This window comes from Patella vulgata, chromosome 1, assembly GCF_932274485.2.
Source record: "Patella vulgata chromosome 1, xgPatVulg1.2, whole genome shotgun sequence".
NCBI classification, from domain to species: Eukaryota; Metazoa; Mollusca; class Gastropoda; family Patellidae; genus Patella; species Patella vulgata.
In genome coordinates, this window is record NC_065879.2 from 94,184,546 (window position 1) to 94,190,545 (window position 6,000).

Here is a 6,000-nt window from a genome sequence, read left to right on the forward strand (position 1 = left end):
TGGGTGTTAGTAAATTACTACTCTGTAGTGATCGGATTTCAAAAATTTTTTTGTCAGACATTTTTACCGAAAATAAAGAGGCATAACTCGCACTACTCTGAGGTTATGAGTTTTTTGGTTTTTTTTTTACCAGAATGAGTTCTCGTGTGTCTCTGACAGCGACGAATGATTTACTACAAACATCACATCACGGTTTTGTTCACGGCATACACTGCACCAATTGGATATATTATCTGTGAGATGGGTCTTAATTACCACCTGTATGCGGATGATACCCAGTTACATGTTGAACTTGATCCTTCACCAGATACCACTACATCAGAACGAATTAGAATCTGGATGCAATGCAATTTTTTTAAATTGAACGATGACAAAATAGAAAATATAATAATCGGGAATAAAAAGAACATTGACACCAACCATGTGACTATTGGAAGCACAGCCCATCCAACAGTGTCAGGAATCTTTGCGTGCTCTTTGACTTGTCCTTTGATATGAAAACCCATGTATCCAGGTTGTTCAAAAAGGCGAACTTTCATCGGTATAACATTGGGAAAATTTGTTCCTATATTGACCTTGATACCACTAAAATGTTAATAAATGCCTTTGGTATGTCATCTTTAGATTATTGTAATTCTTTATTGTATTCTCAACTTAAAACGCTTGTAAGTCAGCTACAGAAAATCCAGAATAAAGCAGCTTGAATTGTATCTCTCACCAAACCATCTGACCATATTACACCTAAAACAGTTACATTGGCTACCGGTTAATCAACGCATCATTTTCAAAATTAACACAATCACATTCAACTGTTTAATCGATACTTTAGCACCATCCGATTTGATTAAACAGTATGTACCTTCTCGTTCCTTACATTCATCTCTTAAAACTAACTTGTATGCCCAGTACAGAAGTCAAAATTTGATGAGAGAGCTTTTGCATACGCAGCACCAAAAGAATGGAACAAATTGCCTCTGGAAGTCCAAAATAGTCCAAACTGGGCTATATTTAAACGACATCTAAAAACCCTATTTTTTACCCAAACATTTGAACTAAAATTTAAATGCCTCACTTTCCATTTGTATATTGTAACTTGACTATTCCTTTGTTTATTTGTATATACATGTATGTTTTTTATAATCATATCTACAGAGTGCCACAGAGCAGTCAGACTGACTGAATGTTCAGCGCTATAGAAAACGATTATTATTATTATTAGTATAAGGTTTTCATCAGAATGAATTTGCATGTATCATAAAGTCTGTCATTGAGTCAACTGGCGTGGTTTCGAATCCCCGGTTGTACGTGACAAGGAGTAGGGTCGCCTGTCCAACCTCGTGGATTTTCTCTGGGTCCTCTGGTTTCCTCCCACTGCTAAAGACCCCTACGCACAAGCGAATTACTGAAATAAAATTAAACCATATGTTAGTCCCGAAATGACCTAGTTTGTGTCAAGTGGACGTTAAACCCCATTTTTCTCTCTCTCTCTCCTCTATATAGGTGACACCTTATCTGTCAATGATGTACCACAAACATCACATTGAAAAGGGGTTTTCTCTCCTGTGTTGCTGCAGACCACTAGTGAAGGATTCAATGCAAACATCAAAAATGTGAATTTAACCACAAACATCACATTGAAGACGTTTTTCTCAAGTATGAATTTTCATGTGTCTCTGTAGGGTAAAGGGTCTACTGAATGATTTACTACAAACATCACATTTATATGGTCTTTCACCTGTATGAGTTCTGGTGTGGTTCTATAGAGTACTACTATCAGTAAATGATTTACTACAAACATTATACATAAGGTTTTTCACCAGTATGTGTTCTAATGTGTGTTTGTAGACTACTAAAAGCAGTAAATGATTTACTACAAACATCACAATTAAAAAAAACTTTTCTCTGTTATGAATTCTAATGTGTGTAGACTACTAAAGGTAGTAAATGATTTACTACAAACATCACAATTAAAAAACTTTTCTCTGTTATGAATTCTAATGTGTGTTTGTAGATTGCTACTGGAAGTAAACGATTTACTACAAACATCATATTTATAAGGTTTTTCCCCTGTATGAATTCTCATGTGCTTCTGTAGATTATTTTTTTTTCTTTCTTCAAAAATTTGAATTTTGGTGACATGTAACTTGTCTACATTTTCAACTTCCTGTTGTCTAAATTTAGCAACTTCCTGTAGGTCAGAAGACATATTTATTTCTTACTTCCTGTTTACATTTTGACAACATCCTGTAATTATATTCTTGAACATCACCTACATTTAACCAAATAAAATCACATAATCATTTTGATACATTAGAAAATATTACATTACAAACACAGGCATACATTTCATTTGTTTCAAATTAGTATTGTGATTTGTTGTTTTTATTCCAGCGTTTTTCATTTTTCAGACTTTATTGAATTTTGACTTTGATTATTTTGATTTTGATTTGTCCGGTTTTGAATTTCAAATTGGAACTTTGAATATTTTTGATTTTTGGAATTTGAGTTTTGAAGGTCTATGGTTGTATTCATATTGGAGTTTGATTTTGATTTGAGTTTTTGGGTTTGGATTTTGTTGATTGCTTATTTGGGTTTTGTTTTTCTTTGATTTTGTTTATCAAAGAAGTGTTTGGATTTCAGTTTGTTTTTCATTTATTTCTACTCTGTTTTATTTCCTAGCTACTTCATTTAATTTTCAGATTTTGCTTTTCAGATAACAACTTACTTTCATTTTCAGCTTTATTTTTCCGTGTACATTTCCCCTTATCTCTTTTACATAATAATATTAACATTGTGTTGTACATATTGGACTTGTATTTTGACATTGATTTTGATTATTGGTTGGTAATTTGTAATTCAACATCAAGTTTGTTTTGGTGTTTTGATATGGAACTTTGGCTTTTGGATGTGATCAGTGAATTTTCATGTTGGTGTTGTTGAGCTATATTAGTATGGTGGTGTGTATATATACTGTAATTATATTATTTTGTGAATATTAATGGGTTTCATATATTGTTAGCTGCGTCAGTTGACAATAGTATTTGGAGATTGCGTTGAAGAATCGTGATATTGTTGTGGTGTTGTAATATTGCAATTTATGGATTGTGTTATTTCATTTGTTGTGATTTATTGTGATTATATTTTTCATGATATACACTTTTGTGTTAATATTTTTCATATTAACACGTGTGTGTGTTTAGGTCTTGAAGGTGATATTCATGTGTGTATATTTTGCGAATCATACTCCTGTGCATTGATTGTTTTATTTGCGTATTATTTTTGTTGATTAATGCGATAATCATTTGTGATTTGATTTCCGATTGTAGTGTTGTGAATATTGTGTATGCGTGTTTTACTATTATCAACTATGGATTGTGGTGACACATGTGAAGATGCTGAGGACAAGGAGTTGGTGAAGGACATAGCAAGCTTGATATCATCTATTCAGGATTTACAGAATGAAATAAGCAGCTTTAAGGCAGATGCGTGTTCTAAACCTGTTTCGACGTATCCCACTCATCAATACAGTGTGTCCTGTTACAGATGTGGTGAACTTGGTCATGTTGCCAAAGGTTGTAGACAATGCACTTCGACTTGTAACGCACCACAGTTAAACTGTTGGGTGTCTCCGACGAGGGACAGTCTAGAGACACTGTTGATAGTAGTCCCCCACAGATTATTGGAAAGGGTAATATTACAGCTGTTCAAGTAAATGAAAATGACACATCAGCACTGTTAGACACAGGTTCTACAGTATCTACCATCACAGAATCTTTCTTCAAGTCATATTTGGAAACAGACGAATGCTGTATAACACCACTGGAAGAGATAATTCATATAGAGAGTGCTGGAGGTCATCGTTTACCATATTTAGGTGTTACATGTTTATCTCTAAGAGTTCCCAGCTTAAACTTGTCTGTAGTAAAGAATTTATTTCTTGTTGTGCCTGGCACACCGTATGGAAAGACTGTTCCAGTCTTGATCGGAACCAACATTCTGCGACCTATCTTGAATCAGGTATTAGCCAAGCATGGTCATGATTATTTAAATCAGACTGGGATGCCTGCTACCTGGAGTTGCACTTTTAGATGCATGAAGATTCAGGATAAGAAGACAGAAGGAAGAGTAGGCCTTGTTAAATGTGCAGAAACATCATCGTTAGTATTAGGCAGCAACAAATCTATGTGTTTAATAGGGAACATCAGTGATTGTCAACTTACTGGAAAACATCATGTTATATTCCAACCTACATCAGAATCTATGTTACCATCATCAATGGAAGTAACACCAGCATTCCTTGAGGTAGATTTTGACAAAGTGGAACCAGTTATAGTGAGAATTTCCAACTTATCTCTATCGCCAATTCGTGTTTTTCCTCATTCTGTGATGTGTGAGCTACAGATAGCTGATTTAGTTGATCAACCAAGTGCTACGGACATGAACATAACAGCTAGTTCCACAGCTACTGCAAAAGACTTCATGGATTCGATCGATTTTTCATCGTCGTCTGTTAGTGGAGATCGTTTAGCGGAGTTGAAGGAATTTCTTCGTAGCTGGTCATCAATCTTTTCGCAGCATGATACGGATATAGGATGTGTAAATTTAGTGGAACACAAGATCAAGCTTACAAATGAGACTCCGTTTAAGCAACCTCATCGAAGAATTCCACCATCAATGTACGGTGAGGTGAAGAAACATCTGAAAGATTTACTAGAAGGTGGCATCATACGCAGGAGTCACAGTCCTTGGGAATCACCGATTGTACTTGTGCGGAAGAAAGATTCATCTCTTCGGATGTGCGTAGATTATAGGATGCTCAACCAGCGTACTGTTCGAGATGCCTATGCTCTACCAAGGATTGAAGAGATGTTAGATAATTTAGTTGGTGCCAAATATTTTTCTGTGTTCGATATGAAGAGCGGCTACCACCAAGTGTCTATCAAAGAAGAAGACAGAGCCAAGTCAGCATTTACTGTTGGACCTCTTGGGTTTTACGAGTTTGTTCGTCTCCCTTTTGGATTGTCAAATTCACCGGCCACGTACCAACGCGTAATGGAGGATTGTTTAGGTGATCTTAATCTTAAAATCTGTGCAATATTCATCGACGACCTGATAATATTTAGCAAGACTTACGCGGAACATTTTGAACGTATGTCTATGGTTTTTAACAGATTGCGACAACATGGTATTAAACTCGCTCCTAAAAAGTGCAAGTTCTTTCAAGAGCAAGTGAGGTATTTAGGACATATTGTGTCTGCTGAGGGGATACGTACAGATCCTCAGAAGACAGAGAAGGTGGAGTCTTGGCCTAGACCAACTAATGTGGAGGAGCTGAGGAGATTTCTTGGGTTTGTAGGATACTACAGGCGGTTTGTGAAAGATTTTTCAACTATAGCCAAACCCTTGAATGATCTGCTGATAGGAGTTGGAGGACCAACTAAGAAAAAAGGGGGAAGAAAGGTGCAGAACAAGAACTCTGTGAGAGAATGGGCCTGGAAGCAACAACAAGAAGAAGCCTTTGTGAAACTGAAATGTTGCCTAGTAAATCCACCCATACTAGGATATGCAGATTTTACCAAACCATTTACAGTGCACACTGATGCTAGTGGGCAAGGATTAGGCGCTGTGCTTTATCAGGAACAGGACGATAAGCAACGAGTCATCTGTTATGCCAGTAGAGGACTATCTAAAGCCGAGAGGAACTATCCTGCGCATAAACTGGAGTTTTTGGCTTTAAAGTGGGCTGTCACAGAAAAATTCCATCAGTATCTTTACAGCAACAGCTTTTTCTGTGTTTACAGATAACAACCCCTTAACTTACATTCTTACCACAGCTAAGTTAGATGCCACAGGCCATCGCTGGTTAGCAGCACTTACCAACTACAATTTTGCCATCAAATACAGACCTGGCAAGAAAAGTGGAGATGTCGATGCCCTAAGTAGATTAGGAGATACCAACAGCGCGGAAAAAGATAGATTTATTGAGGTGAACGAAGAGAT